Genomic DNA, 12654 nt, shown 5'->3' on the forward strand with positions numbered 1-12654 from the left:
ATGGACAAGGTGAAGGGCAAGTTACTGCATCTGATCCATATAGCCTCTAAGAAAAAGGCACAATACCTAAGTAGGCATTTTTGCATTGAGACTAACTTATGACTCATTGTAAGTGTTACTCTGACCCATTTATTGAGTGACCCGTATGTGGCCAGCTTTCAGTGAGGCTCAGGACAAGATGAGGCTCTGTGCAAGCCGCTTTGCTATGCAGAGCACGAGACACAGCAAACTGATGATGCTTGAAGTGTCAGGGACTTAGAGAGAGGCTACTTGAGCCTTCCGCCAGCTCCCTAAAAGTGGCACACACAGTATTTATTAGGATTTTGAAGCAAAGGTAGGTCATTCTTTGCAAAAAGATGACCACCTTCTTTTGAGAACAGCTTCTGGCTTGCTACTGGATCTTAGAGGAAGTGAACCCTTGATCATGGTATGGTATGTTACTATGTGGCTTGAGCTATCCTTCCTGAACTAGCTGTGTTCTGACACATGATACCATGAAGTTGTCATGCACATCCGCACTGCATAACAAAGCAGAACCAGATCCTGAAGGCACGTGGAAATTGCATGAGAAAGTTGACCAGATGACTCTTACTTCCAATACATTATTTTCTCTTTCTCAGCCTGTCCCTAAGCCTGCTTGGGAAATTCTCTAGTCAATTGCCCAAGGGAAGAAAATGCAGGAACTACTCAAAAATGGATGGCTGTAGCACCACCATCCCACTCTGGGAAGGCTTTAAAGGAGAGTAGTAAAGGGAAGCCTTCCCAGTGGGCAGAACTTCAGGGTGTTTCCATAAGTTGTTCAAATTTAGTTTGAGAAAAGAAAAGATATGGTCAGAAAGTATGGTTTTATAGCAGTTAAAGACTGTGGCCTTTTTTTCCCCCTAGATAGTTAAAGGAATATAGAATATGGAGATATTTGTGTCCTGTGGGAATGCTTACCAAAGGGTGACCTCAAGACAGAATGCCTTCAGTAGCCAGGGGATGAATCAGTTCAGTCAGCCTCCTAACCCATTGTCTAATGTGCTGATACACAAAGTGACCACGATGGCATGATGGAGGTTATTTTTCTTTTTCCACTCCCCAGTCTGACTATAGTCACTGCTAAGTTATGTCATCAAATGAGATCAACATTGAACCCTAACATGTCACCATTCCTCAGGAGTATCAGCAAGCTACATGGTGGCAGGTTGATTGCCCAGGAGTGTTTCCATAGTGGAGGGGGGTGCTTTCTTCTTACTGGAGTAGACAACTTGTTCTGTAGATATGAGTTTGTCTTTAAATGTCCTCAGTGTTTCTGCCAAAACTACCCTTTGCGGAATTATAAAACAGTTACTACCTCCCATGTTTTTATTTTAATGGTAAACTAGCTGTCCTGTGGCTTAGCTTCGGATTCTGATGGAGTGATCAGCCTATGTTAATTGCTTACCATTTAAATTTCCATTGTTTTCAAAGCCCCCTTCGTCTTGAACTTTCTCGTACTTTGTCAATAAAGTCATTTCCTTTGGAAAGACCTTCAGTGTACTCTGTATATCCTGATTCTTCTCCGTACAAAACTCGAAGCCATTGTTCCAGAGCCGGGACAGTGACCCACTTTCTCTTGGTATGATCCCCTTTAGTATGGGCAGGCACTGGGTAAGGCTGATAATTTCTGGTCTTTTTGGTTTACCTCTTCTAGTCTGAAGCCTCTACCTACTGAATGAACTGAGGTGAGGATGATGGAGACCCCAGTATTCTCAGCCTGCTGCACGTGGACTAAAGCCTCTTCCCTATAAGTGGAGACTGCTTGGAGAGCCCCCAGCCCCTTATCTGCCCTCATCTATAATTTAGCCTGTCTGACCCAGGCTATAGGGTGGTGAGAAATACTAGTGGCTTGCCTCTCCTGGGGGCGATACGCAGCTCTGGAACGGAAAGGTGAGGGAGTTCCATCTCCTAGGCCACACCCACCTGGAGTGCGTCTTCCATTAGAAGAGCTGTGGAGGGAAGAGGGTGAAAAAGTTATGGCTCAAGAGACACAGACTCTTATTCTTCCTACCAAGATGCAACAGATATTCTTAAATGAAGTTTTCTTCTTTTATATACATCCTCAGGACAATTTTTGAGACTTAAAATTTTTTTTGGTAATTTTTTTTCCAGTGAGAGTTGCTTTGCTGGATGCCTGTCTGCAGGACTCCTCACACTGCCTTCCTGGATGTGTATCTCTGTGTTAGCTTGCTTTTGATTGCACTCAGGATATTATTGTGTCCTGTTGGGTGGAGGCATGGCTTTGTCATGATTACTGTAGTTTAAATATGGTTTACTAAAATGTGCATGTATGCCAAATTGAAAAGGGATTGATTGTGGTTGTTTTGTATTGTGTCAGCTGGGCCGGGCTGAACTGCATTTCCCAGAAGCCTGTTTCTTACATGTGTCTGGTTAGGGTGGGCCACGTGAGAGATTCTTCTGAGATATTTAGAAAGCCGGAATGTAGTAACAGCTATTTTACACACTGTTGCTTATTTGATGATTCATTTGGTTGTTGAGTGGCAACCACCAGGCCTGCGACTGTTCCACCTTTCTCTGGAGCCTTAATCAGTTTCTCTGGTTCCTCAGTCAGAGGTGAAGATGTCACATGCCCCAGCTCCTGTAGTTCTGCCAATTTCAAGGCAACACGTCACCAGTTTCTGTTGGGGTTCATGGGCTCTACTTGTGTTTATGGTTCGAGTGTATTTTTGTTCTTTCTTCCAGACTTTCAACTCCAGCTTCAGACATAAAATCAGCCCTTCACAAAGACTAGTTAATCAGTTCCCCCAATTCCCCAAAGTCCTATTTAAAAATCATTATTTATATAAAAATAAAGAGATCAACACAAGAAGAGTATATAGTATTTTTAATAGTCGCAAGCACCAGTCTTTCCATTCTTGGTTTCTGTAGTTTCTAGATCTATATTCACCTAATACTGCAGCATTTAAGTATATAAAGCAGATAGTAACAGATAAAGGGAGAAACTGACAATAATACAATAACAGTAGGGTACTTTGGGCTTCCCTGGTGGCTCAGTGGTAAAGAATCTGCCTGCCAGTGCAGGAGACACAGGGGACTCAGGTTCAATCCCTGGGTCAGGAAGATCCCCTGGAGGAGGGCATGGCAACCTACTCCAGTATTCTTGCCTGGGAGAATCCCGTGAACAGAAGAACCTGGTAGGCTATTGTCCATGGGGTCACAGAGAGTCAGACACTACTGAGGCAACTGAGCATGCCCGCAGGGCACTTTAACACACACACACACAAACCCACAAATCATTATTTATCTATTTCCTAGTGGTTCTGCTTCTTTGAAACCTAAATGATATAAACATCAGCAAATCTTTCTCTTGTTTACACTGAAGAACTTTCTAAACATGACTCCAAAGCACCACCATACAAAATCAATAAATAAAAACACTTGAGTGCTTTTGAGAGAGAGAAAGCACCTGGTATGGATAGAGAATAACCTCATTCTCTTTCTTATTGTAGAGGGAACTTGAAGAGACTTGACTTAGGATGTTGTAGAAACCTGATGCCTCTTGTGGGTAACATTGTCCTTCTTGCAGAAAGGACCAAGTCATGTGGTGACCGAGATGCTCCTTCACTGGGGCTCAGCCAAGCCTCTGTGCCTGCCTTGTGGGGGGCTAGAGGAATGATTAAAAAGGAAAAAAAAAAAAACTCAAACATGTTATTGCAGACACACTTGGATTCTTGGAGACTTTTCTACAGAAACACAGAGTAGATAAAGAGTCTTGGCTTTCCCGGTTTGAGATGTTAAATTTACTTAACTGCCTTGTGTCTCAGTTTCTTTGTGATTCATAAAGTTTTTGTAAGGATTGCCAAGTTGATGCTAACTATTACTATGACTTGCCTGCCTTCCTCAGCCCTTCATGTTCTATCCATGTGGGAAATTTGGGATAAACTGAGGAGATTCCCAGGCAGTCTTCCCAGCTGGCTCCCTCTGGGGCTGCTCAGGTCCTGCTGTTGAGGTTGCTGGTCCTCTCAAGCACAGTCTTTCCATTCTTGGTTTCTATAGTTTCTAGATCTTGCCCTGGTTTTGGGGGGCCTCCTGTGGTTGGCCCAATGTCCAGGCTATTTGCTTAGAGCCACAGTAATTTTTTCTCCAAGAGGAAATAGTCTCTCCCTACAATGTAATGTTTCTTTCTGGCCGCCTGAGGGTTTGAGGCCTTTGGGATGCTTAGAACTCTGCTTTTATAGGCATATTTTGCCCTCTGCTGGCAACATTGATGATACCAGCAATAGCTGAGGGCTGAGATCTTGGCTGTGTGCCTGGCACAATGCAAGATTTGTACACATTACTTCATTTAACTTTCATACCAGCTCTCTCAGTCTTATCTTACAGATAAGAAAACTAATGCTTACAGGGAGTAACTTCACCATCATACAAGTGATGAGCCAGAATTAGACCCAAGTAGTCCAGCTCTAGAAATTGTGAATGAGCTCGATCAGGATTTGTGTAAATCTTTCCTACTTGCTGACCATATATACTGAACTCCTATACCATGTGGGACCCTCCAAAAGGAACTTAAATACACATATTCAGAAAAAGTATCTACTTCCTAGGATTGTTGTGAAGAGTCAAGGAAATATTTTAATCTAAACAATCCAAGATAGTATCTGACATGCTGCTGCTGCTAAGTCGCTTCAGTCGTGTCCGACTCTGTGTGACCCCATAGACGGCAGCCCACCAGGCTCCCCCGTCCCTGGGATTCTCCAGGCAAGAACACTGGAGTGGGTTGCCATTTCCTTCTCCAATGCATGAAAGTGAAAAGTGAAAGTGAAGTCGCTCAGTCGTGTCTGACTCTTAGTGACCCCATGGATTGCAGCCTACCAGGCTCCTCCGTCCTTGGGATTTTCCAGGCAAGAGTACTGTAGTGGGGTGCCATTGCCTTCTGACATGCAGTATGTCCTAAATAAATATCACTTTATCTTTTCCAGATCTTTCTAGTACCTTTCTACTTCGAGCTACTTTGGGAAAATTTCCTATAGCTTTAGAGCATCTTTCTGAAGGACTAAAGATGTTTTAATCCCTTTTACCACAGAATCTTAAATTTCATGATTTGAATCCATCCTCAGTTCTAAAATCTCCATTCACCTCAATTTCCCCACCCCCATTCTTATCACAACACTTACAGGCCTTAATGCAGATAAGACGCTTGATAACTTGCCTTGATATTTCAGGGTTGGCAAAGATCAGATCAGTCTGCTCTTAGTTCTGAGCTTCCTTGTTCCAGATTGAGTCCTGTCAACACTAGCTCAGGTTTGCAAATCTTTTTCAGTGCAAGTTTGTTTCTGTGCAAACAAGGTTATTCAAGGATGCCTTTCCTTTGGGTTAGTGTGTAATGTAGTCATTTGGATTAGACAGTGGGAAATATGAATCACCATACTTGCTATCAAGTCAAAATGTGAACACACTTGCTGTCCTGTCAGAATGGCTTGCAGCATATATAGTCATTGTTTCAAGAAAGTGAAGGAGTTTGAACTTGCCTTTGTTTCCAGTGCTGACTTGCTAGGAGTGAGGGACATTCAAGTGTACTAATTAAGCCTTTGCCTTTTTAACCTTTCTGTGCAAATCAGGAGGGTTGGGCCTAAGGATCTCTGGGTTTCATTTCTCTTGAACTCAGTGGTTTTTGTATTTCAGATTTCATACTTTAAAGTTATTGGAGAAAAACCTACACAGTCTGATGGTTGTTTGGCAGTAATATTCAGAAAGAGGCACAAGGGTTATTGTTTACATATAACTTGAAAACTGTCATTAATAACATACAAATTATGTTTATTATACTTCTAGTGACATCTTACAAGCCTTAAGATGAAATATATTTATTTCATATATATATTTATATGAAATAAATATATTTTCATCTTACAACTATCATTTTTGTTAAATCTTGGCTTATCAATGATTATTTAAAATATAAATAATACAAAATATTATTAAATAATATATCTATTAAATATATCATATATTATTTTTAGGGCTTCCCTGATAGCTCACTTGGTAAAGAATCCACCTGCAATGCAGGAGACCTTGGTTCGATTCCTGGGTCGGGTAGACCACCTGGAGAAGGGAAAGGATACCCACTCCAGGATTCTTGGGCTTCCCTTGTGATTCAGTTGGTAAAGAATCTGCCTGCAATGCAGGAGACCAGAGTTCGATCCCTGGGTTTGGAAGATCTGGAGTAGGGAAAGGCTACCCACTCTGGTATTCTGGCCTGGAGAATTTCCGACTGAGCGACTTTCACTTTCACTTTTCATATTATTTTTAGTAATATTAAATATTATTAAAATAGAAATAATATAAGTATTGAATATAAAAGAGCTTTTATATAGCTATTCTAAGGGAAGTATAATAGGTTTAAGATACAATGGGAAACATAACTGTAGATTTCATAGATGTATTTTTAAATTATAATATATACTGTTTCTTACTACAGTATTACTATTCTGTATATAGGTATAGATATTGCCGATTAATTGAAGTAGATTAATTATAGTAAAACTTAGCAACGTTTTAAATTTGCCACTACTTTTGTGGAAGGATAATTGGCCTTCTTGAGACTAGTGGTCAAAGTCTCTGATCCAGATCTTTTATATAAGAAATATACTTCAATTTAAGGATAATCTTATCAAAAGGGTTAAACAATATGGTAGAGGAAATATGATTTGTCTGGAGAGTCAAATGGCTCATGTAGTTATTACTGAGCATTTGTGTAGTGCAAGAGACTGGTTCTAGCTTCCAGTTTATCAGGATTAAGTATTACAGTTCTGAAATGTGCAGGTATATTAAACCCTTGCCTGTCTATTCTTTGGCTTATTGACATTTTGTGTGGTAATTAGTATGCAGAGGAAATCTGCATGGGACGATGGTATGAACCCCTACACCTGCGCTACCTGCTGTCTCCTTAAACAGATTGTGTACAGTACAGTACAAAATACTTTCATTTTTTAATCCCAAATAGTCATATTGGTAATATGGTACTGCTAACTAATAAGTTGTTCTGAATCTCAAACTGTATAGCCAGGAAGACAAGGAAGTTCCAGAAGCAATGAGGGGAAAGAGGCCCACACTTACAAAAGCAAGATTTACAAGTCACTCTACTTGTCTGGGGGCTTCCCAGGTGTTGCAGTGGTAAAGAATCCACTAGCCCATGCAGGAGACTCAGATGTGTTGGTTCAGTCCCCTGGGTAGGGAAGATCCCCTGAAGAAGGAAATGGCAACCCATTCCAGTGTTCTTGCCTGGGAAATCCCAGGGACAGAGGAACCTGGTGGGCTACAGTCCATGGGGTCGCACAGAGCTGGACACGGCTGAGCACGCACACACGCTGCTTGTCTGGATTCCAACTTCTAGTATCTGCTATTTGACGGTGTGTTTTAAAAATAAGAGAACTTGTGGAGATGGGGAGAGGGAAGGAGAGGCTGAGAAGAGCAGAAAGAGTAACATGGAAACGTATATTACTGTATGTAAAGTAGATAGCCAACAGGACTTTGCTGTATGGCTTAGGAAACTCAAACAGGGGCTCTGTCTCAACCTAGAGGAGTAGGATGGGGAGAGATGGGAGGGAGGTTCAAAAGGGAGGGAATATATGTATACCTATGGCTGATTCATGTTGAGGTTTGACAGAAAACAACTTTTCTGTAAAGTCATTATCCCTCAATAAAAAAATAAATGAATTAAAAAAAATAGAGGAGAAACATAAAAAAATAATAAAATTCTGTTAACTCTTATCAGCTTAAAAAAAAAAGAAAAAAAAATAAGTGAAGCCAAGAAATATGAATTTACATGTCTCAGGGAAAGCTCAGTAAACTTAGCTTATGTTGGAAAGGTAGGAACTACTAGATAAGGATTTCCACCTAGAAAATCTCACCATTTGCTACTGACTATGAGAACATTGTACCCTTGAAAGGCCATTCATTTCCCTCCCTGGACATGGGACCAAGTGTTCTATGGCACATTTATCATGCACCAGCATGATTTATATGCCAATATATTAGAATTCCCTTGCTTCAGAGATGAAACAGCAACTGAATACAAAGTTACATATTTGCAGTAGGCATGTAGATACACATAAATAGTGAAAGTCTTAAATTAATTATTATAAAACTTAAATAGAGCAAGGAGCAGAAGAGAGTTTTAAAAAGAGCAAATAAAATAAAGCCTTTAATTCATATTGCTTATCTGAATTTCTTTTCCCAGCTGTAATTCTCCCTATAAATCAGTACTTTCTAATCTCACTCCTGATGCAATGCTCAAGCTGACTGGGCTGAATAATAATTTTGTCCTGAGGTAGAGAGAATGGAGAAGGAATAAACAGACCTCCTAGATAATTGCATCAGCCTTCCCTACCATTCCAGTGCCAGGCTAGCATTTCAATTAATGTACCTTTTGTCTCACTGAGAAAAATCATTTCACAATTTATTACACTGGATTAAAGAGTGTATACATTCTGGAGGTAGAACATGACTAAAGGGCGATCTGGCAGAAAGGATGTCGAAACAGCTGGTATGTTTAAATTGTTCTGAATTCCTTAAATAAACATTTGGGGCTGCTTTCCCAAGAGAAAAATGAGACGATAACACAGACATGAGTTGCATTAACTATAGATGATGGTACTAGTTATCTCCATATTCTAGAATTAAGATGAGAAACCGGTTCTGCAGAAAGCTCTCCTTTTTGAGATGTGTTTCGTTACCATGAATTTCCTAATATGTGACTTCTTTCAATATCATTAATTGTCACTGAGGTTGACAGCCTGAGTTTTTGCACTAATTATTCCATGCTAAGAAAATGCTATAAAAATGAACCTATATAGTGGGTTTTCCCCCCGTATATTACTTTTAAAAATTACAAAATCAAAGTTTATTATCATTTTCTGTTATATCTTAGTTCTCCATGCCTGAACTAAGAGTTAGTCTTCAGTCATTCCGGCACTGATGGAATTTGATTTCTCATCTCTGTGATGATCTCTTTCTAGATAAGTAAGTCAGCTGTTCTATCCACTTGTTACTCAAGAGATGGACTCTGATTAAATAAGATGACAAGGGTCCTTCTCAGGATGAACTTTAAATTGTTAGAAACAAAAGAAATAATTTTATTTATTTTTGATGGCTCACATGGAAAGCTGAATCCAGTACTATACACTCCAATAAATTGAATATTTAAATATTTAAAGATTTTAGCAGAGGCCAATTGTATTCTTCTAACAGCAGTCTGTTTATTCTTTTCAACTGGAGAAATTTCATAAGATTTTGTGAAGAGGAAAAGAAATCCTGCTTAGCCTGCCAGTTGCCTGTAAAAGTCAGGTTATTTATAACAGTTAATGGGCATTGTGTGCTATCCTGATTCATCTCTGTGTATCATTTTATACTTTGTTAAAACATAAGTTCAAAGTGAAAAGGAAACCATGACATCTCATCATCAACAAAGTTATAGTAATAACAGAAAACTTGCTTTCTAAGAACTATTCTGAAAGCATATTTTTCAAGAGTTAAAACTGGATTCTTATATAAGTTGAGTGAGCATGAGTCAAACATGAGTTTAACTCATTAATAAGGTAGCCAATAGGATGATAAAACTGACTATAAATATTTCTATCTGTAGATTTTTTAAATCACTGAAATATAGAATATTGACGTACAATTTTTAAATTAAATAGAAACTCATTAATGCCCTTTAGAGATTTGTGGGTATGGCTTTTGACTACTAGAATAAATCTCTGTGAGATTCACAGAAGGCCACAAAGTTCTCGGGAGAATTTTATGAGCAGGAACATCATAAACTTGGACTGAAAGAGAGAGAGAAGTACAAAATAAAAGGAGGTCACTCCACCCTAGAGAGCAGACTGAGAAAACTAGTCAGCTGCAAACTTGTGCTAACTTTCTTTAAAAAGGAAGCATTTTGATACACATTTGTTTCCTTGATGTCACTAAGTTTTGGGGTAATTTGTTATCAGCTATAGATAAATAAGATACATTGAAAGGCTTGATGTTGTATTAGAAATAAATGGCTTACACATAATTTAGAAATAGAGATGAGAGGTACACAGACATCCATAACACAAAGATTAGTGTCACAAAAGAAGTTTATAGGAAGTCTTACGTGAACTTGTGGAAAAAGAGTCAGCAAAGAGCATATCTGACCACAGGGACAAGAACAGGCCAAAGAGATGTTATATAAGCAGTAGTAATTGAAAACACAGCAGTTGTATTTGAAACCTGACTTTGCCAATTATGAGTAGTGCATCCTAGGTCTAGTCAACTTTCTTTACTGGTTTTTCTGGGTATAAAATATGAGCATTAAACAGGATGGAGACTCATGCATCTTCTTTGCCCAGGACAGTCTGTCTTTATGCCATTTCCTTGGTATAGATATCAATAGTCTTCTCATTTACTCTCAATAAGTCTTTGTTTGGCTGATAAGTTATATGTTGAAATTATTAATTAAAATCATACATATGCAATTTGAAAGTTATATTAAAAATATTCAATATTTACCCTTCACAACAACCATAATTAACATTTACTGAATTTTATGCAGTTCCCTCTTTGTACTTATATACAGATACATACTGTGATATCAGGAGACCCAGGTTCAATCCCTGGGTTGGGAAGATCTCCTGGAGAAGGAAATGGCAACCCACTCCAGTATTGTTGCCTGGGAAATCCCATGGGCAGAGGAGCCTGGCGGGCTATAGTCCATGGGGTCTCAAAGAGTCAGACACCACTGAACGACTAACACTTTGACTTTTAACTGTGATATCATCTATTTATATATGTGAATGCATATGTGAGTGTACACATACTGAATACCCCCCAAAACATCTGAAACTAGAAACTGTGTTTACACCACAGATCAGAAGATCAGGGAGGGAGGGAGCTGGATATTGCAGTAGACCTGGCATTGGATTATCCCATTTCATGTTCAAGATGGATCTCTTTCTTTCTGATGGGGTAGAATATATGAAATGAGGAATATTACAGTAAGTTACAGCTATGGTGATGTCTCACCAGAATAAATTATATAAAAAGGAAGTGAAGTCAAAACAAAGAAGTAAACTTTAAGCAGAATCAGCTAGTGCTGGGGACAATGGGAATAGGAACTAATCACCTCGGTTTTATCAAGTATCACTTCAGTGATGAAGAAAATTCGGCTTGTGAGATGACATAGAGACATGAATACTTGAGTTGGGGTTTGGAAAATATATTCATGCTGTGATAACCTTATGCAAAAATAAGTTCTTAAAAATACCTTGGTGTCAAACTGATCCCTCAGCAATGAGTACTGTCTCTACCTGACAGCAGAGAGTAGTCTGCAGAATCATTGCTACCATCACTCTGACGTTACTCAGTAGAATTCTAAGTCTTAAGAATTAGAGAAAACATCAACAAGAGTGTGATAAAATCTTTAACTGGAAAAAAAAAAGTCACTGTCTTGGGCATTTTCTCAGGACACGGATTTAACACTCTGGCGAGAACACTGGCATGGGGCAAACCTGCTGCTTTTAGAAGCCAAAAAGAGAAAGTGACAACCCAAGCGATTAAAGGGAAAATGCCCGCATGGATCTGATGAGTGATAAAGGAAGTAATAAAATGGCTTAGATGTGAGTGCTGACATGCATGTATGAGGTGAAGCCAGAAAACTCACCAGATTATTTTGTATGGAGGATCCAGAGGGCAAACCAGTCACCAAGGCCATCAGGAACAGCAGGAGCGTCACTGATTTCGGCAGTGGTCTCCTCTGCAGACCAGGGTGACCTCCCTCAGTGATGTGTTACTCCCTCATGCATTATAGTATCACAATCACAGCTACCAACTCATGCTTTTAAGGCAGCGCTCACTCCCTGGAATTCTCTAGAGGTTGAGTCTTACGCCTGAGTTGTACAAAATATTGTATTTTGTACTATTAATATTAATATGTATGTATGTTCTCCTTAAGAAAGCAATTGGTTTTCTCATTTTGCTAATGTATTACTTGACTTCTCGAAACTACATCGTCATAATATCCTGGGTGGTCAGAAAAGTTTAGCAGAATGAGCACAGGTCTCAAATTAGAAATAATTTTCTTCTGTTACATGATATGTAACTTTGCCTCTAAAAAGTCTAAGAATTTCAAAGTCCTTATATTTAATATAATAATAATAAAAATAATAGGCAGTGACATTTATTCAGTGTATAATACGTGCAAAGCACTATTTCAAGCACTTTGTGTGTGTGTGTTAGTTGCTCAGTCGTGTCTGACTCTTTGTGACCTCATTGACTGAAGCCCACCAGGCTATTCTGTCCATGGAATTCTCCAGGCAAGAATACTGGAGTGGGTAGCCATTCCCTTCTCCATGGATCAGACCTGGGTCTCCTGCATTGCAGGTGGATTCTTTACCATCTGAGCCACCAGGGAAGCCCCTTAAGCACTTTGCTTGAAATTATTTCTTTAGTCCTCATAACAACCCCATGAAGACCTGGATAGTTATCATCTCCAGTTTATTGATGAAGAGACTGAGACAAAGTAAGATTGATAACTAGTAACAGGAGCAAATATGCAGTCGTTAAGTCATTCCAGAATGTCTGACATCAGGACCCACACTCTTAGTCATATGATAACTTGCCTTTCTACTTTGATTTGAAGATTGTTTA

The 12654-nt window shown here is 39.3% G+C and overlaps 1 long non-coding RNA gene across 9 annotated transcripts in view; it reads left to right on the plus strand.

Annotated features, from left to right (window-relative positions):
* Nucleotides 1-12654, plus strand: part of LOC129630391 (uncharacterized) — a 199084-nt gene that overhangs the window by 90637 nt on the left and 95793 nt on the right. The window contains exons 4-5 of one of the 9 annotated variants that reach the window (XR_008703671.1): nucleotides 1676-1706; nucleotides 2134-2853. The exons of 6 other annotated variants lie outside the window; for them this stretch is intronic. This is a non-coding gene — a long non-coding RNA (uncharacterized LOC129630391). 2 more of the 9 variants (XR_008703665.1, XR_008703664.1) reach the window with 2 other exon arrangements.

Source organism: Bubalus kerabau, chromosome 16, assembly GCF_029407905.1.
Source record: "Bubalus kerabau isolate K-KA32 ecotype Philippines breed swamp buffalo chromosome 16, PCC_UOA_SB_1v2, whole genome shotgun sequence".
NCBI lineage: Eukaryota > Metazoa > Chordata > Mammalia > Artiodactyla > Bovidae > Bubalus > Bubalus kerabau.